We start from the raw sequence: 21452 nt of genomic DNA, 5'->3' as shown, positions 1-21452 counted from the left end.
GCATAAGGTTTATTTTAATTGTTTTATGGACTTAATATTTCAAGCTATTAAAAGCATAATTATTCTATATTACATCATAGCTTAAAGTAAGGACCATAGACACTTCTACATTTAAGTGGTACTAATTGTGTTTGTGTTAGGAGCAGGGTAAGCATTATGGCTAGATTTCATTTTTTTGGCTTCACCAAAAATGTACTCCTTAATTAGAAATATGGATATTAGTTCATCAAAAGTGCTCATTTAAAAGAACTGTATTGTAGACATTCATGAAGAAAAAGCAAAGTTGATTATTTGCTAGTTCTGCTGCATCAAGGGAGAAGCTGTTCTTTTGAGAATATGATGATGGTTTAAATTTTATATAATGTAATGAAAGATTATATTATTCTTACCTTTCCAGGTGTTTAAAAATGCTTTTTTCAATTTTTTTTTTTTTTTTTTTTTTTTTTTTTTGGTACCAGGGGACGTTGTACTTGCGAGGCAGGTGGTGGAACTACTGAGCTAAATCCCAGGCCCTCCATTGTTTTAAATGGAGGTTCTGCCTTAATGGAAGAGGATTTCTTAAATAGTTTTTAGATAAAATGTATTAAAGAAAATCTATCATCTGTGAATTTAAGAAATATCTTGAGAGTTAATACATTGATGATTAAATAATTTATTTAAAGTTCTAACAATTGTTAGGAATAAGAGATCTTGTGTGTAAAATATAGGCATCCTAGTACTAATTATTGATGACTAAGTTATAAAAGAATGCTCTTCTATGTAAACGTTAATTGGAATATAAGATTATAATGTTTAGACTTTTAAAATAAGTGCTTGATGATTTACAGAATTAAAAAGTACATAAACTTTTAACAAATGATTCCTTAATTTGTAACATTTTAATGTCTTTTTGTCATTAAGTCATGTTTACTGTTTACATTGGCCATTTTTTCTTCTCTCACAGCCCCTGCAGGATGGAAGCACCTTTTTTTGGTGGCACTTCAACTCATATTTTCTCACTTTCAATTCATCTTTATGACTCCTTGAAGCCAGATCTAACTCCACAGTAACCAGGAGCCTGACTGTGTCAGAGCAGCAAAACCCTCAACTTTGAGCACAACGATCACTGATATGGTCTGCATAAAACCTTCTGCCTCTAGCTACAGCCATGTGCAGAGTCCTGGGGGCAAAAAAAGCCACCGCCTTAAATCTTTTCACTCAGAAATTATAAAGATAAAATACACAGATGAAAAAGACTAAATTAAAAAACCAATAAATTAATAAAAGACAAACCCAACTCATTTTATTTCATTATGGATATTCAGATAAGAGCCCACCTGACAAAATTCAAATTCAAAAATGAAGCTAGTAAATTATAAATTGATTTATCATTTGTGAAGGTGAAAGCATAGAGACAAACAGTGTCCCCATATCAGAATCACTTGTCTTTTCAAAATATGTAGACAAAAACCAAACTGGACAGACAGAGCCACAGTGAGCAGCAGGGATAGAGTTCTGCTGTGCAGAAAGGACAGTTGCTGACTGTGTGCACCTAAAGCCATAATGAGTAATAGCATTGTTGCCAGTTATCTGAGGAGTTTCCAAGTTCAGTCCCTTCTCATCCTTTGTTGGCTGAGAGGGGAAGTCAGTTCTTACTCACTACCCCTCAAACATGTTGCTGGTATTTGCACTGTCACCTCCATTCAGGGTAACAAAGTGTGCTGCGATTTGCACAAATGGTCCCAGAAGTTTTGAGATCAGAAGTTTCTCACAGGAGTCCAAAAAGAAAACCTTAAGAATTCTCAAGACATTGATTTTTCTCCTATAAAAATCAGAGGCCTAAAGAAATGGAATTGTCTCCAACTTAAAAACACAGCAAAACAACTGCAGAATAATAAAGTATCTGTGTGATCAAATAAGTGAAAAAGGAGATAAAAATTTTAATAAAGATTATTTTCTATCATTAACATCAAGAAGTCAAATACAAGTGAACTGCACACTAAATATTTGTGTTGAATATCTATTTGTTCTCTTACTTCAAAGGTCATTTGTAATTTGTATTTAACAGACATTTAACAGTTTTTATAGCCATTTATCTATGTTTCATGAGAAAATGTACCAAACAGCATTTTCAGTTTATTTTTCTAAATAAAGGTGTTGTTTGTATTATTTGTAGTTGTTCATTTAATTTTGACCCATTACCGGGAAAATGTCTCCTATATTTCACTGGGAAGCTTTTGCCACGTTAATTCAAAACTAACTGAAAATTGAAATTTCAAATATTTTTATAGTATGAAATTAGTTTTTCTATTTTTTAAACTCTGAGAACAATGATATATTTTTCACTATGACTTTCTTTTCTTATTGTTATAAATTAGTGTTATATAAGGGAATGTTGTTGGACAACAGAAAGTTTGGGCACTGTATCAATAAGCTTGTGTCTGAAGTTTTCTTCCTGGAAATTTGCTCTGGAAAAGGAATAAAATTAGATTAAACATTTTGGGTCAATGATCATATATAGTAAGTTTTCATTATTCCCACCCAGGGCTCTGTGGAGAACTTTCAGAATCATACTTAAAACAACTACGAAATCAGACTGGAGCAAAATGGAAATATTAAAGTGTTATTTAATACCTATAAAATATTTATGCTTACTTATAACTTATCACCTGATCCAGTATTTTTAATTGATGCTACCAACAGTACAGTGTTCAATTCAAATAAGTTCGTTTTAAAAAATTAAAAGAAAAAAGCATTAGGTTTATACTCAAATGATGATCCAAAACCAAATTCGCATTTTATTATTTTGCACACTTATATTGGTTTACTTTCTACCATCTCTTAGTATTTAGAGTATCCTTCACATAATGCAGAAAATTAGTTTGTCTTGCATGAGTCAAACTCCTAAAAATTATGACATAGTTCATGAAAATAATATATCTAGATATCAAATTGTCAGTTCCTGTGTGATGTTAGGAATTGAAATATGAACATCTAGATGCATTCAAGTTACTTAAAAATCTGTGGTAAATGTTTCAAACTATAAATTATTTAAAATTATAAGAAGAAAGGTCACTTTTCCCCAAAATATTTATCAATGAATTCTACTAAGAATAAATAATTACAATGCTAGTCCTTCATTTTATGGACATTTTCAGCCCTATATAGCACTGTGATCTACTGAACTCTCTGGTGAACACCTAAAGATTTTGTGAAGACATGAAATGATTAGACTTGCTCTTCAGCAGTGTAATGTTGATAATAATTTATAAGTTGAACTAGAGTGAGGCAGAGCAATGCCAGGCAGGAAACTTCTCTAAAATTTTCAACTTAATTTTTTTCTCTTAATCTTTGATTATGATTATTGTCTACATTGTTTTATTTGTATATCACTCTCTTCCCTCATATTCAGATTTTAAACTTGTCTTCACAGTGTCATTCACAATGCAGCATTGCATTTTACAAAATCTATTAAGCAAGCCTCAGTTCTCACGGAGAAGCACTATTACCAGATTGTTTTCAAACTGAAGATCCCATGGCAGATAAATTCCACTTCTTAAACGTCGTTTTTAGAGCACAGGACCATTAAATGCAGCATGCACGTCTCTTCATCCTGGTCAAGTCAGATAATTACCAGGTTTAACTGCTTAGGTCATATGATGCTCTTTTTACCAAATACCTATCATTGAACATGACATATGCAGAGTCCTAGGAGCTAAAAGGATAAGAATAAAACACCAATCCTATTTTGGTTTTGTTTGTTTGTTTTTTGGTACTGGGGATTGAACTCGGGACCTTCTGCTTGCAAAGCAGGCACCGGAACCACTGAGCTAAATCTCCGGCCCACAAGTCCTCTTTTGGTGGAGTATAAAATCTAATTGAATACAGCTACATTAAGCATGTTGTTGCACGAGTTAATAAAAAAATTACCACTGTTTCAGGTCTATGAAGAAACCTAAATGTTATTCAGAGCCCATATGTACACTGGGTGAAGTAAACTTTGAGCCTGAAGGATGACTAGCAGGTGAACAGGAAAAAGCAATGCAAAGCAGGAAAGAATATAGTAGCTCAGAAACCCTGAGTTAGGCTAATTATAGATGAGCAAACAAATAAAGAAAGTTGAGCAGAAAAAACTCGTTATACATAAGCCGGACCCTACCTATCTATATCCTTAGTAAAGCTAGAACAAAACAAATAATGTGAAGAATAAAGCATTAAGTATGTGGAAATGACATAAATAATCTCAAGTCTATCTGACATAACAAAGGTTATTTTGGTTTCACTCCCCAAAAGGCTAAGATCTCATTTCTTTCCTACCACCTTCATGTCATCCACACACATAAAGACTCTGGATTCCCAAAACTAAGTAATGCTGAAAGTTGCACAATAAAACTTAGTAAAAATATATCTGACTGAATGGAAACCATAACAAAATGGTGGTCAAAATGAATATCAAAGAAAGCAGAATTATAAACAAAAATAAAGAAAGGCTTGAAAGCATTTTTATTATATAATTATCAATGATCATACGAAAAAGCTCATTCAGTAGGCATATGTGGGTTCATAAAAACTTGAGCAACTAACAGTAAATGTATATAAAAAATGTGACTAAAGTATGTTTACCTATAGACATCAGAAAATGGCAAATAACAGTTTGTTTAGCTCTGGCATTTCAACTCCATGAAACTATCAGGAATAAGCCTTCTTCCATTTATCTGCTCTGCTCCGACGTCCTTAAAATAGCATCTTATGGTGCAAAAGAGCTGCATAACTCCAGATGTCACCTGCATGCTACATGCAACAGGATGGGGAAGGAGTTCACATCTCTTTCTTAAAGGAATTACTGAAAAATATTCATACACTATTTTAGTACAATGGCCAACTGTTCAAACTGGCTTCCTTACTATTAGAAGCCTGAGAAATGTAGTCTCTTCAGCTGGAGACTAGCCAAGTGGGACATTTGCCTTGCATGTGTGAGGCCCTGGGTTTAATCCCCAAAATGTAAGATAAACAAAAAGAGGACAGTACTCTTTAACTGTACACCTGGGCAATAGCCACACTAAGTTTGGCATTTCCATGCTGAGGAGGGTGGGAGACTAAAGGATCCAGGACACAGCTATCTAAATCTGCCCCAAGACTTTAAAATTAAACCCCAGTTCATCATGTGCTCTGCTGAGAAGAGGATATTTAGTTGTTAAATAATATGTAAATGTGAAGGAATAAAAATTTCAACTTCTAATTTAAAGAGCAAAATGATACAGTGGAGTCACAACATGTGGATATTCAATCCTTGCGGATTCTACTACACCTTTGTCTCTTGCTTTCTGTGTACATAAATCCAAGATGGTAAGACAGAGGACCTCTTGCTCTCCTATGTGAGAAGTTCACCATGCTGACTGTGATTCTGGTTCAGAAGGCATAGCAAACTTCAAAGATGGCACAGGGCATTGCCAAGGGAAAGTGACAATTTATTTCAGACTCTTTCATTATAATATACTGATGTATTGGTAAATACAAGTTATTGATAAATTACAGGTGTACACTTTAGGATGGTGCTTTATCAATTGATTTTTAGAAAAAAGAAACACTGAAATTGTATAACTTATTTTTTATTCCATAGGTACTTAAGTTTAAGATGGTACTTTGTGATGAATCTTACTGAATCACTCACAGTTTTAGGTTTTGGCACAGCTAAAGATAGGATTGTTATCAGCAGAGGAGACAAGATTTGAGTATTCCAGAGGCCTTGATTGAGGAAATAAATATGCACCCAAAATTAAAAAGTAAATGTGTAAACAAGGAATCTCATAAATTCCCACAAAAATTCAACCCCCATAGTCATATGTACTTTTTTTGGTTCCGTGCCAGGTACAATTGCACATAATAATAATTAAATGCATTTGAAATTATTTGAGATTTAGAGGCAAAAATAGCACACATTACAGCCAGCAGCATGGTCTACTACAGAGAAGAAAATCCACAGAATTCAAGACATTGAATTATTTTAAACCACAAAATAAAGCTAATTCTTGAAAGATGAATCTAATCATCTCTAAGATAAAAATGAACGCTCTAAAGCATGGTGACAAATGTGTCACTCTACCTCAATTTCTCTTTACATGCTATGCAATGTATTTAGAAAGCCATCTAAATATTTCAAAGTGTGTCTTCTTATATATCCAGTGTGTCTTCTTATATTCTCCAATGTCCCTACCCGCACTCAATAAAGTGTCTGCACCCCGAAAAAAAAAATCTTTTAATCTTTTAACTTGATATATTTTATGATTAATTTATATATTTCTATAGTTATATGCAAAGAAAATATAGAGTAAATATTCATGAAACATAAAAATGAGACTGGAAAAATGAATTATATTTAATGTATTAATATTACTTCTCTGGAATATTAGCAAGAAAAAATGCATTATTTTATCATAACCCGAAGAAACATTTCAATATTTTGAGTTACAATACCTAGAAATTGAAGGGAAGCCCAGACATGAAATAAGATATGTGTAGTGTCTTACATTACTTTACATTCACATTTTTATTTTGTTTTAAATTGTGTCCAATTTATCATTATTATAAAAATAAAAATAACACCTATGAGACAGAAAACCCAATTTATTGTCATTTGAACATCCTTTCTCCAGAGGTAACCATATATTCTTTGACCTACATTTTAATATCAATAGAAAAATAGTTCTAATATGTGTATGAAAATGAGTAATATGTGTGCTTTATATGTATGACATAATTTTGAAGTAAAAGAACCACTTTTATTTGGAAATTTTATTGCTTTAAGCCCTTTATAAAGGAAGTTTGGATTTAAAATTTTTAGCTAGATATCTTCTGGTTGCTTTTCTGGATGTAGCAATTCACCTCTGAATATGTTTCTATCTCATTGTCTGCACCTCTTCTAAAAATGTAGGTAAGAACATACAGTCCTGCAAAGTCATAATATAAAATTATTTTATCATTAGCAATTAACAAATGGTTAAGAAAATAAGAACATCCAGTTCTCTCAATTAAAAATACACTGCCTCCCAAAGAAAGCTCTTGGCTGTTCTTGCATAACAGGTCACTTGAAAGAAAACTCAGAGGTATGCTTACGTGAAAGTGACTTTGCCAATAGATTTTCTTTTGTGTATGAATTTTTTCCAACATGTGTGACATAAGTGACATGGATTTGCCTTCCTGAATGAAATAATGCACTTTTACTAAGCAAATAGAATAACTGGGAACAAAGGAAAAAATGAAAAGAGAGAGAAGAAAAAAGTTTTCCCCCAAGATTTGAGAAAGAGCCTCTCCCTTTGTGAGGAAGTGCTTTTAGATTTGGGTCTTTCAAAGCACATGAAGTTGTATCAGTTTATCTGCTTGAACTGCTGTACTGGCTAAGAAAAACTGATTTTAAAGTACCAATTACTGAGGGAAGTACCAAGGTGTACATCTGTCTACTCACCTTCTGCTCGCAAATTATTTCAACCTGAGGGAAACTTCAACTTCCATTAATTGTTTTCATATAGCTCAAAACTTTCAAGTCTTCCTGGAAATTCATGATCCTTGATTTAAGGATGCATCAAACTTATTATCTTGCTACTGGTACTTATTTATTCATTAGTAATAACAAATAGTAATCAAATATTATATTCCGAAGTTTGCCTGGTGAGTATGGTCACAATTAAGAACTTGGTTTTTTACCTTAAATTCACTCACCCTTGTTTCCAACACCTTGTAGGATAAAGTGGTTCCTTCCTAGCATCTCTGCAGTGTCTCTCCTCAGCAAGCCCTGCACCTCATTCCTCTTCCCACTAGTTTCTCAGTTCTCCATGTCCTTCATTCTGACTCTCCACATACTGAATAGCACCTCATTCTCTTCTCATATTGGAAAACCAATGTACAGATTTTTCTGCTTCTTGTATAATTTCACTGAAAAAAAAAGTAATAATGAAGAATTATAAACTCTCTCAAGTACCAGCACTAATTTTAATTTGTACATTGGATAATAGTAACTAAAGTTTTACATTTTCTTTTGACATTGTAGGATTTCTCTTTGGTCACATCCTACAATGCCACCTGTACCTTCCCTATCCAAATTATAGCTGTGTCCTCAGCAACTCTATATGAGGACCATTCCTCTCTCTTTCCAGTTGCTTTCAATTCCCAATCATTGTCACTACTTTACATCTCACCTACACTGTATTTGTTGCTAAAACATTGAAATTAAGAAAGTGCTCATTTCAGAACACTGAGGACCAGAGGGCCCCCCAGCACTGAGGAGGTGAGCTGCATGAGCACCAGCACCCCTTGCACCCCTGTGGCTGTGCTGAGCCATTACCTGGATCCAAAACTCAGAGTTGCAGGGGTCATAAAGGACATTGTTCTGAGCTTGACAAGATAGAGCAGAAGTGAACCACAGAAAGAGGGCCTCTCTGAGGCCACTTGATGAAAATTAAAGCCCATTGGAAAAGTGAAGAAAATTTCTGCAATAAAGGCACAGCAGACCACCTTAGTTGGTGGAGCAGCAGTGTGGACCAGAGCGGTGCAGCTGCAACCAGATCCCAGCCGGGGCTCTGCCCCGACACCAGAGGCTGGGGGATATCAGCGCAAACCAAGGCCCACCTGGAAAAGAGCTGCACAGGCACACAAGCAACAGCCAGAGGTTCACCCCAATACCATCAGTAAGTGCATGAGACCCTAGCCAGAAGCTTGCTCACACAACAGAAACTGGCGTGCACAGGCCCCAGCCAAAGGCCCTCCCAGACAACAGCTACACAGGGGCCGTAGCCAGAGGCACACCTACATACCATCATAAGTGTGCACGGGCCCCAGCCAGAAGCCCACCCAGACAAAAGGTCAGCTCAGGGATCCAGAAGACCACCTTTCTGAACCCAGGAATTAGTGTACTGGTGAGCAGCACAGAAAAGGCTACTCAGTGTCTTGCTGAGAATTGAAGACCACTGGGTGAGCAAAAAGTTGCCTCACAAAGGCACAGCAGGCTGCATCTGTTGAAATGAGAAGACATGTAAACAAGCCGCAGAACCAGACTTGCAGATCACCTAAGGCAATGCCAAAGGACAATGAGATGGAACAATCTGATATTCAACCACCTGGACTCCCTGAACTGGCAAAAAAAAGAGGATCTGGAAAAAATGAAATCAGAAATAATTTCTCAGGTAACATCAGAGATTGTGCCCATAGTGCAAGACATGATTAATAAATCTAGAGTGGACACATAAAAAAAATAAAAGAGCTGAGGAACATGATGGAAACCAACACAGGAAACAAATGGAATCCATAATATAGATGAAAACAGATTTCAAGGAGATTAAAAACTCCATTGAAAGTGTACACAGCAGAATGAGCCAATGTGAGGACAGAATTTCAGATATAGAAGATAAGATTGCAATTAGTGACCAAGAAAAGAAAAATTTCTTTAAAATAGTAAGGGGGCCATGAGAAATCAATCCAGCAGCTGCTAGACGATGCAAAGAAGAATAACATAAGACTGATGGGAGTCAATGAAGAAACAGGAGAGAGTGCATACAACATAAACAAAACTGTTCACAAAAGTAATGGCAGAAAACTTCCCACGCAGAGGAAAAGAACTTGACATACAGATAAAGGAGGCATATAAGACTCCAACTAGCCGTGACCAAAAAAAAAATCTACACATAGGCATATAATAGTTAAGATTCCAGAAAATTGTACACGCAGTTAGAGAAAAGAAACAAGTCACATACAAAGGAAAGCCCTTCAGAATCACAGCAGACTTCTCAATGCAAACCCTCAAGGCAAGAAGAGCTTGGAGTGATGTATTCCAAGCCCTAAAGGAAAACAGTCTCAATCCCAGATTGATGTACCCTGCAAAACTATCTTTTAAAATTGATGGTGAAATAAGATACTTTCATGACAAAGAGCACCTTAGGAAATTCATAAATGCCAAACCAGCAGGCCAAAAAATTTTAGACAATATCCTAGGAAAAGACAATGAGTATCACAACCCCAGGAAGCCCAGCACAATGAATCCATTGGGTACAACAAGAAATTAAATGCAAAGGGGGAGCATCCAACAAAAAGAAAGTCATGACAAGGATAAGTCAATATGTATCAGTTACAACTGTCAATGTTAATGGTCTCAATTCACCAATCAAAAGAAATAGACTGGCAGAATGGGTCAAGAAGCAAGATCCAGCAATATGCTGCATACAAGAAACACACTGAATTAAAAAAGAAACTCAGAGACTGAAAGTTAAAGGGCGGAAAATAGTACTCCATGCACCAGAAAACAAAAAAAGAGCAGGAGTAGCTATCCTCTTTGCTAGTCAAGTGGATTTCAAACAAAAATCTGAAACACTTCTTGTCCCAAGAATTTCAGATAAGGGACCTGTAAGCTATATGTTGTATGTACAAATCTACTGTTAACATCTGTTTTCATTTCTCTTAAGTAAAAACTTAAGAACTGTTGGTTCTTAACAGAAATACAAGAAATTTCAATATTGTTATCCAAAATGGTTTTATCATTTTACATTCACATCAGCAGTATTAGAAAGTTCTAACTGGTTCACAACTAACCTGACATTTGTTCTTTTAGAAAATTTATCTTAATCTTCCTAAGGAGTGTATAATATGATCTTGTTATTGTACTGATTAGTATTTTTCTGATTCTACTGTTGCACACTTTCCTTGTGCTGTACTGGCTATTTATCATCTTCTTTTGTCTACTTTTTAATAATTGGAATGTCTATTAATGAGCTGTAAGAATTCTTCATAAATTGTATTATATATGTGTTCTGTTTAAGGACTACTTTTCATTTTCTTAATGATGTCTTTTAAATTTCTAAATTTTGATGGAATCTCATTTATCAATTTTTCTCTTTTATATATCATGTTTTTTTGGATCCTAGGAAATTCTTGTCTACCCTAAATTTATGAGCATTTTCCCTTATAAATTCTTCTTAAAGTTTTATAGTTTTAGTTTTTCATATTTAGGTTCATAGATGATTTCAAGTTATTTTTATGTATGGAAATAAAGGGTTGACATTAATTTTTACATACGGATACCAGGTGTTCTAGTACCATTTGTCGAAAACATTATCTTTTCCTCTGCTCTTGAGTTGAGTTTATGTTCTATAAAATATTAATGTTAAGTAATCTTTCAAAAATCAGTGGACCGTATATGTATGGTTTATTTCTAGATTCTCTGTTATCTTCCATTGATCTATATATCTTTCCTTATGCCAACATTGCCTTGATTACCGTAGCTTTAGAAGAAGTCTTAAAATTAGGTAATAAATGTCTTCCAACCCTGTTATTTTTTTCTTTTTACTTTTCTATGTCCTTTCTACTCCTACATAACTTTTAAATTTCAATATCTAATTCTTCATTTATAGCAAGTCTATATAGATCTGAATTTTTATATATACCTTGTGTTTTCTAATCCTGCTAAATTCAAATACAAGTTCTAGGGGCTCCCAGAGATTTCTTAGTATTTTTTGTGTAGATGGTCATTTCATCTACATATTAAGATTTTACTTCTACCTTGCCAATCCTATGCTATTAGTTTATTTTTATTGCCAGACTATTCTGGTTTAGGCCTATGTTTCAAAGTTTAATGGACAGATGAAGAGTAGGCATATTTGCCCTTGTTCGCCACCTTAGGGAGAAAGCATTGTATCTTTTCCATTCATATAAGGTGTTTTTGCTGGAAGTATGGAGTACATGTCTTTGATCTGTAGAGAATGTTCTGTTCTACTTCTAGTTTCCTGATAGCTTTTACCATGAACAGCTGTAGAATTTAGTCCAATACTTTTTCTGCAACTACTGATAGGATCATATGGCTTTTTTCTTTCCTTTTTTTAAAATGATGACTTATGAGGATGGATCTTCGAACGCTGAACCAACACTGCCATCCCTATAGTAAAACCACTTACTACATATTGCCGGATCAGACTTCCAGAAGTTTATTTTATTAAACAAATTTTTATCTATGTTCATACTTTTTTCTTCTATTACCTTTATCCAGTTTTAGTGTTAGCACAATGAGCACAACGTTGATTTCCTAAAATGAGGGGAGAAGAGTTTCTTCTTTTTTCTGCTTTAAATGTTTGACATAATTCATCAGTTAAAATGTATATGAGCCTGTTGTTGTCATATAGATAAGTTTTCAAGCTAGGAATATTCTTTCTTTAATAGATGCTATTTAAATTTTATATTTCTTCCAGAGTCAGTTTCATTACTTTGTCTTCCAAGGTACTTCATAGAAGTTGTCAAATTTATTTCAAAATGATTTTTTTTGATGTGCTTTCTATATCCTTTTAAATTCTTTAAAATCTGAGGTAATGTCCTCTAAATTTTGATACTGTGATTTAAAAAATATATAATTGATATTGTGTAATAGGAAGAAAGAATTGGGAGGGTAGGGGAAAGGAAAGAAGGGAAAAGAAAAAAATAAGAGAAAAGGATAAAAAATGGAAACAAAGTCTTTGTAAATAGGGAAGGGTGGAGGGAGTGAAGGGAGGGCAGGGGAATGGGGGACAAAAAAAGAACCAAGATACCTCATGTAAAGGTACAAGTTCCCAATGAGGAATGTAACTGTATTTTATACCTAAAATGTACCATTAAACTTCAGAAAAAAGAAAGTGCTTATTAAATAAGTGAAATTCTTAGACACTTGGAAAGATGGCAGTAGAAATATTCATTTTTTCCACCTGCCTGAAGAAACTCCTAGGAGTTGTGGGTGTATGTAATGATTTTATCATTGATTTTTCTTTTCGGTTTTATTTTCTTCAATTATATTGGCAAGATCCTAGATTTTATGAATGAACTTATGATATATTTTTAAATGATTAATGTTATCATTAACTTTTGTTTTTTTTGTATCCATACTTTATGTGAGAAAAGAAATGGATAGATTTACCTTCTATTCTGGTCATGTAATGTTCTAAGATGTTTACTGAAATAGCAAAAGCATATACCCAGGTATATATAAATCTGTTCATTAGGCTAGGCAAATATAATTTGAGTGAATATAATCTTGATTACTGTAGAATCATTCTAATTTCACAAAATAGTTTACATTTTAGGTTTGGATGGTAACAACATAAAATTAATTAATAGATTCTACAAATTTTTGTTCATTTTTTTTTTGAGGCAGCGTCTTGTTAGTGGTCTCTCTAGAGAGAGACTGGAGACCCCCGAGAGCACCAACCTTTAAAGAAAGAAAAGGAGAGAGCCTGGGGGATGAACAGCAGTTTATTCTCCTGACACTGTTCGACAATCACAAAGGAAAGAGGTAAGGCTTTTATACATATAAGAAAGCAGCTTAGTCATTCCGGCTATTGTCTTTTTGGTTTTAACATCTGGTGATAACAAGTGACTCTAAGTGACTCATAAAAGCTACAGGTGAATTTACATGTCCCTTGTTCCTGTTCACCAATCCGTACATCTAAGAGTACATTGCAGCCCTCTTCTGATCAGATGATATCAAGAAAGCAGGGTGACCTCTGCAGAAGTCAAGCCCACTGGCCCACCGCAAACATCACAGATGTACATAGTGAACTGTATCTCTCTCACCACTTGTAGAGTTATTGGGTTGCAGTCCTCTGACCCCAGACAATGGTTACTAAGAAAGTTAGGAAAACATGTTTTTCTCCCATAAAACTTTTACAACATCTCTTAAAGTTTCCTGGAATTCTTTTAACAAACAGACTTGTGGAAATTCCCAGAAACGACTTCTTAATTTTCTCAGTTAACAAACTTCTTGTGATCATATTCTTACGATTAGATAACTAAATTCTACAATTTTCTCCAGGGCCTCTCTTTGTTTGTAGCCCAGGATGGCCTTGAACCATCTTGAACCAAGAGATCCTCCTACCTCAGCCTCCCAAGTGCTGGGATTACAGATGTGTGCCACCACACCTGGCTTCTACAAATATTTTATCAGAGTCTTCTATGACAAGGAATCATTCTACAAATGAGGATAGAAAGTATAAAAAACAAAAATCAGAGCTTGCATTCTATTAGGAATATGTAGATGATAAGAAAACACAAACAACATCAAATATTGAATAGGTCCATCGTTAATAAGAAATTGAGGAAAAACAGAGAAATATGAGAATAGGAAATTATAAAGGCCCCCCAAAAAGGATTTTAAAATTCTGTTTTATATGAAGAGGTAGGAAACTATTTTTCATAAGATGATATTTGAATAGAGATCCAAATAAACTTTGGCTGTCAGGCTGTGTAATCAATGAGGAAAGAATTTCAGAAAAGAAAAAATCATGGTGAAAGCCTAGGTCAGGAACAAATACAGTGTCTGAGAGTCATTTAGCTTAGAGTGGAATGCATGAGGGAGAGCTGGGGAGATGAGGAGAGTGTGCCGTGGGGCAGGGATCAGGTTTATAGACAATTCAGTGATACTATAATTTAGGATTGTACTGAGACTGAAGGAGCTGTCAGTTACAGGGATTACACCTGGGGTGTGTCACGATCTAAGAAGCAAACCGATTGACCTTTCAAAAGGAACAGTCTAATGTGTAGACAAGACCTAGGAGAAAATTGGGAAACAAAATACAGTTTAGTAGGTTATTTCAATAATCCCAAAGAGAGATGATATTGTCTTGGCCCAAGGTGAATCACAGTGGAAGTGGTGGGAAGTACTATGTTAAGGTAGATTTTGAAAGCTTGGCCAATAGCATTTTCTACCAATTGATAGCTTATTGGTTATAATAGAAATAAATATTAACTACAAAAGTTTTTTTTTTTTTGTTTTGAACACATAGTACAAAGTAGTTGGTATTTATTTAGAATGGCAAGCCTGACAAAGAATGGTAGAGGGTTGAGAAGTGGAATTGGGATTCAGTTTAGTATATGTTAAGGCCAAGGTGTACTGGATATCTAAGTTGACATATCAGGGGAGGCAAATAGAATTTCATGTAAGATCTAAGATGCAGATGTATATTTGTGAGTCATCAGCATGTAGATGGAGAACAAACCCACAGGACTTGATGATATCATCTACAATAGAAGCATAGAGATGGAGTCCTGGTCCCCTCCAATATTTACAAGTCAGTGGGAAAAACAACAAAGAAATATGTGAAGATTGAGTTATTAAAATGGAATAGCAACTAAGACAAATAAAATAAGATAAAGAAATATATATTTTAAGAGATCAAATCTCAAAATAACATGAAAATGACTCTCCTCATTTCAACAAAAAATATAGTGCATAATCAAAAGCAATCTACTTATATACTTCAAGCTCAGCTGTGCTTTGAGAGGAAGTTAAACAGTTTCTCTTAGGCAAGACTGCAAATTTAGACTCCTGTTGTGATCATGATGATGACCTGTGTTCTATCTGGCTATTTATAGAAAAGTGATGCTAACCCAGGGCTATGATATGGTGAAAAGTCACTTTTAAGCACCACAGCTCTCCAACTGGCTGCAGACTTAATTCAAGGGATACTTACGAGCTACTCTACAATGAACTCTATCCCAACTGCTTTGAAAAGAGAAAGGACATCCATCCAGGCCATCTGGACTGCAGTTAAATCTGAAGCAGGGATTATATTGCTTAACTGAAAGGAAGTAACCAAAACTGGTTTATTATAAAAAGCAAAATCAAGAGGAGCACCAGGAAGCACCCAGTAATTGATGCTTTTGTGCAATATCACCCCAGGAGAGGTGATTCTAGGTAAGGCTGATATTTGCAGTATTCATCTCAGTAGGAGGGCTTGAGAGCAACTGGAAGAGATTATTGGGAGTGCCATGTCAGAATCATTGCTTAGGCTTCCAAATGAAAGGTTGTGTGATTTACTTGGATAAAAACTTGGAAACAGCCTGTGGATGGGGTGCGTGATAACTATTTCTTCACCAGGATGGCACTCCAGTGTCTGACCAATCAAGCTTCTTTTGGGGACCATCATGAAGAACTCAACCATGCTGTTTGTTCTTGCAGCCCCCTTATGTAGTGTTATCTTCCCTAAGTCTGCTTTTTTATCTCAGTCTTTTTTGTATGTGTGCAAAACTTCCAGGTATCTGGCTGGTTTGGGTAGGGCTCAGGTGGCTCTGGTGTGATCAGGTCTTTTTCCAGGTTCTTTATCTTTGGTGAGTTTGGAAATGTCAGCTGATATCTTTCTTCTCAGTCCTGTGTAGGACCTAAGCCTAGGTTATGAGCAGCAGAATGCCATGAGGTCAGCTGAGGAGGAGGAAGGCACTTCAATATGCAAATACCATGATCTTCTACGTCTGCTAGCAATACTTATGCACCTCAAGGAAGACAGCAAGGAAATAGCTCTGTTTGATTTAACTTTTCCATCAGTACTGATAAACAGCAAAGAAATTCTAAGTTTTGAGTGTGAAGAAAACTAAATCAATACAGGACCTACATTTGATATGAGTATATTTAAGAACTGGGTGATAATTCTAGGATCATAAGTAGAATGATAGATACTAGAAATATTGCTACATTTCTAGTCTTCTATTTGGATTTTTTAAAACTCTTGAAGTCTTCATAGTTAAATTCTTACTCATACACATGTTACAGATCTTTTTTAAATGTATAGCAACAGCACACAGAAATAATACCAATAGTAAAAAAACTGAACACGATTTAACTTGGAGAAGGAGCCAGTTTGGGGAAAATGGACAAATAATTTTCATGTGTGAATAATTCTTACAAAAAAAAAAGACTAGTAGACAGTTTCTGTGAGGACAAAGTAAAAAGAAATTGGCATAATTAAGGTGTAATAAATAGATTTTTAAAAAATGCATAAAGAGGATCTTTTATCATGTACTATACTAAACACTGGCTTATTGATTTTTCTTCAGTCTAGCATCGATTTTTTTCAGTCTGGTTTCTTCTATCTGGAAACAGAAAAAACAGTCATGGAAATTTATATCCCTTTTCTGTTCAAAATAATGAAACTAATATTAAGCTATAACAAAGAAAAATAAAACCTGATAAAATAGTAACAATGAGCACTGTGCCCTTTTCCTCACAAAAGATCCCCAAAATTAACTGAGGAAATCTCAACTTTGCAAAACTAAAGGTTTGTTTTATGATTGGGTAAATTTGCAAAATAATATTTAATTCATAGAAAATATTAATTCCAGGCAATCTTATGCTTGGTTTGATAGTCATTGGCTGGTTATAAATTTGAATTTTATAGAGTTGACATGATAGACACTAAGTGTAGGAAACACTGCAAATTCAACCCATCATGAAAACTGCTTGGAGTCTAAGTCTATAACTTCAGCATTCATTTGGCAGCTTGTAAAATAATGTTCTACCACAAACAGCACTCTGGACTCCCAAATGGGTAATGGAGTCAGAACAACCCCTCTCTGTGGGCATTCCAGGCAGTAACCGGCTGCTTCACTCCCTCCTTCCACAAGGAGCTGTTCTGTTTTCTTCTAGTGATGCAGCCACATCTGTGCTGCTTTTACAGCTATGTGTGCATTTTTGATGGCTGTGCTCTCACCTTTGCCAGGGATAGTTTGGGGGCCATTTTTGTCAAAAATACTCCCTAAATGTGTATTTGTGTGTGGAAAACTCCCCTTTTTGCCAAATAGCCATAATTGAAAGATAAAAGTGAGTGTTCTTGAAGTTTGATAGTTAAATTTTGCAAGGAGAAAATAATCCCTACAACACATCATTTTTATCACCAAATACACAAAGTGATAAATCTGGGTGTTCTGTTTAAGCAAAGAAAATATTTTTCTCACTTCCTTGGCTTGGAAGTTGTCTAGGTGAGCTTTTAACATGAGAAGATGAACCTCTACAAAACTTCAAAAGCACCTTGTATTCTCATTCTTTGGCATAAGTATGTGGGATGTAGAGCCATAGAAATAAATCTCAGCTTTAAACAGTAATCTTGTGAGTTTGGTGACTAGACTATATAACTTAATACGACCTTTCATTATAGAATATAGAAAAATTTGAGTTGAACAGTTTTTGATGAAAAATTATCCTTTTGTCTAAAAAAAGTCAAGAACAAACTCATCAGCCGATGAATGGATAAAGAAAATGTGGTATTTATACATAATAGAATAATACTCTGCCACAAAAAGGACAAACCTGAGGCATTAGTAGGTAAATGAATGGACCTTGAGGTCATAATATTAAGTGAAATCAGACACACATGCTTAAATATTGCATTGTTTCTCTTATGTGAGAAACACAGAATATAAATAAAGAGCAAAATAAAATATAATAGGAAGCAGGGAGAAATTTTTCAAATGGGAACAAGAGATGAAGGGAGGTGGAGGGGGGAGAGAAGGAATGCAAAGAAAGAATTCAAAGAAATAACAGAAATAGAGGTTTTGCAAATGGGAAAGGAAGCAAGAGTTGGAAGGAACAGGGAGGGATGGGGGAGCATGGGACAATAAAAGAATGAAGAGGTGTTATATACATGTACCAACTCCCCACTAGAAATGAAAACATGAGGTAGTGTAAACATAAACTAATAAGTAAAAGTTAAAAAAAAGAGTGACCATACACACTGCTCAGTAACAGAGAAATCCCAGCACATCTCTCTCTGCTTCTGTTTCTGTCATTCCAGCCACAAAGGGACTTTCACCCAGTGATTTGGACCTGAGTTCTCAGACGTTCTTTCCTCAGACAGGAGAGGTCAAGACTGTGCCCAAAGACAGGCATGCCTTGCATCCTCCACATTCACAGCTTCACTGTCTCTATTTGTCCTAAATTCAGAGCAATTTCATTAAATCCTATCTTTCCTTTCATATAGCAACTCCCAGGAATTTCAGGCTTAATAGTCACAGTCATCTTATTCTAACCTTTTCTATTTCCCATTCCATCCCTTTCCCATTTTCTTCACTTCTAATATGTTCCCTGCAAGTCACAGTACATTACCAGTACAATAAAACATATACTCAAATTCTTCTCTAAATCTCCCTTCACTTTCTAACTCTTGAATCATCTAAACTATTTTTGAAAGATCTACTTCCCCTAAAGCTTCCAAACAGTGACTGCTCTTTACCCTTGCCTGCCTCACCACTGGGCTTCAAAGTGTGTTATCATCTAGTCTCAGACTATATTAGACATTATTTTGTGCTCTGCCCAAATAATCCCTATCATTCTGATTTGAATCTTATAAGACATTAAAGGACCCATTTTCTGTCATCTGCCTCTGGCCTGCTCATTCCTGTTCATTTCACAGATATTTAGGTCCTTTCTCTTTTTCATTATTTTTGACACTTCTATTATCTCACTTATTGGCAATGCCCATGTACATAGATAAAGTTTTCACTACTCTGCTCACTCAATTTCTTGGGCAAGTCTCCTCAAGAGCTCCACTTATTTTTTATTAGTACATAATGTTTACATTCCTTATGTGGAGTTGGTACATGTACATAATATATCTTCATCAATGTTTTCACCCGCTTTTCCTCCTTCCCTTCTTCCATCTTTATCTCCTCTCCCTTTGAGAAAGATCTATCTCTCTACTTCCTATTACCTATCTTTTATTTTGCTCTCTTTTTATATTATGGGTTTCTTATATAAGAGAAAACATGCAATATTTAAGCTTGTGTGTTTGATTTGTTTCGCTTAACATTATGGTCTCAAGGTGCATCCATTTTCCTACAAATGACTCAAGTTTATCTCTTTCTATAACAGATTAGTATTCCACAGTATGTAAGTACCATACAGTTATACCTCAGTTCACGAATGCTTCTATTCATGAACAATTCAGTTTGCAAACAGAAACACTCGGCAAAATTTTGCTTCCGTTTGAGAACTCCACATTGGGTGATGAATACAACTGTGGTCATCTTTCCCAGAATCAAGGAACTAATTAAGTTCATGAGCCAAGGTACCACCGTGTTTTCTTTATCTATTCATCTGTTGAGGGACATATATGCTGCTTCCAACCTTTACCTATTATGAACTGTGCTGCTATAAATAAGAGCATGCATCTCTCAGTGTAATGTGCTGCTTTCAACTGTCAGAAAGATACCTGAAAGGGGAAGAGCTGTGTCAATTGGAATTTCTAATTTTAGTTCTGTGAGGAATCTCCACACTGATCTCCATAGTGAATGTGCTAGTTTGCATTCCCTCCAACAATGTAGCTTTGCCACTCCCGGATGCAGCTTTACCAGTACTTGTTATTATTTGATTTCTTGATGAGGGCCATTCTTTTCATTAGCCATTTCCTACCATACCCAAGGTCATAATTTATCTGAAATTACATAATTATGTTCTTTCTTTCCTGTAGTCTCAAAAATCTTTCTCCAACCTTTCCTTTAGTATCTCGTCCTATTACAATAGCCCGTCTACCACATTTCAGCTGAGATTGTAATCATTCATGCCTTTGACTCTCTTTTTTTTTTTGACTCTCTTTATATTCAACATCATTAGTCTCCCCTTCAGTTTCTTTTTTTAATTTTTGCAAATTTTTTATTTGGATCTAATTTAAACATCAGGAAATTCTGATAGCAATGAAAATCCTCATGCATGCTTTCTCAGCAGTTCACTTTTTACACCATTTGCACTCCCTTGCTGCCCTCCTTTATCTCTTTCAGGCATTGGGAAGTTGTAAATATTGTGTCCCTTTATCTCTAAATATTTTGAATATATTTCTTAACACAGGATATGCACTTCCACAATAGCACAATTAGCAAAATCAAGAAAATTTACATTATCTATTAAAGTCCACATATAAATTTTATAAAATATCTCAAAATGGCTAGAATTCTTTCTTCCTGGTTCAGAATCCAGTTCAGATCAAACAAGGCACTTATGCATTACATCTCTTAATCTAGTTTGATCTAAAACTATGGTTTTCTTTTCTTGTATAACTAGTGTTTTTCGAATATTACAGGTCAATTTTTTTTTTTTTTTTGTACTGGGGATCAAACTTGGGACCTTGCCTTGCAAGGCAGATGCAGGAACCACTGAGCTAAATCCTCAGCCCTTAGGTCAATTATTGAATGACCCTAAATGTGGAATCCTTTGATAGCTCTTCATGAGGAACAGATCTAGGTTAAACACTCACAGCAGAAATATCACAGTTGTGGGCCGGGATGCAGCTTAGTGGCACTGTGCCTGCCTTGCAATCGCAAGGTCCCAAGTTCAATTCCTGGTACCAAAAAAGAAAAAAAAAGAAAAAAGAAAAGAAATATTGCTGTTGTGAAGCTGTGAACATTTTAGTGAGTCATGTTAGGAGGCCCAGGAAGTTGCTTTATCCCAAATTGGCATTACTAACCTTGATATATAGTTAAAGTAATGACTGCCATGTTTTTCCATTGTCATGTTTTTTCATTTGTAATTAATCAATAGTTTGTGTGGAAATTTACAATGAATATATGTAAATAAGTCAATATTTTACTTACTAGCTTTTGTACCTACTGATGGTTTTCTAATTCAGTCATCTACATTTGTCATTTGAGATTTTGTTGTAAGAGATTTTCTTACCTACTTTTATTTATATATATTAGTGTGGATTACTGTT

At 34.9% G+C, this 21452-nt stretch overlaps 1 protein-coding gene and 1 long non-coding RNA gene across 3 annotated transcripts in view; both read left to right on the top strand.

Annotated features, from left to right (window-relative positions):
* Positions 1 to 7535, top strand: part of Prr16 (proline rich 16) — a 344117-nt gene extending 336582 nt beyond the window's left edge. Inside the window, exon 3 of one of the 2 annotated variants that reach the window (XR_015444699.1) lies at positions 944 to 7531. The gene's annotated coding sequence lies outside the window, so the exon portion shown is untranslated. Of the gene's footprint in view, positions 1 to 943 lie in introns of both variants that reach the window. The other variant, XM_004836153.3, reaches the window with a different exon arrangement.
* Positions 7536 to 10427: 2892 nt separating this feature from the next.
* LOC147822892 (uncharacterized) overlaps positions 10428 to 21452 on the top strand; it is a 101514-nt gene continuing 90489 nt past the window's right edge. Inside the window, exon 1 of the long non-coding RNA XR_015444696.1 lies at positions 10428 to 13273. This is a non-coding gene — a long non-coding RNA (uncharacterized LOC147822892). The remainder of the gene's footprint in view (positions 13274 to 21452) is intronic.

Source organism: Heterocephalus glaber, unplaced genomic scaffold, assembly GCF_053883595.1.
Source record: "Heterocephalus glaber isolate CG9 unplaced genomic scaffold, H.glaber_assembly_v1.0 deba00001606, whole genome shotgun sequence".
In the NCBI taxonomy this organism is placed as follows: Eukaryota; Metazoa; Chordata; class Mammalia; order Rodentia; family Bathyergidae; genus Heterocephalus; species Heterocephalus glaber.
This window is presented reverse-complemented; position numbering and strand designations above follow the sequence as displayed.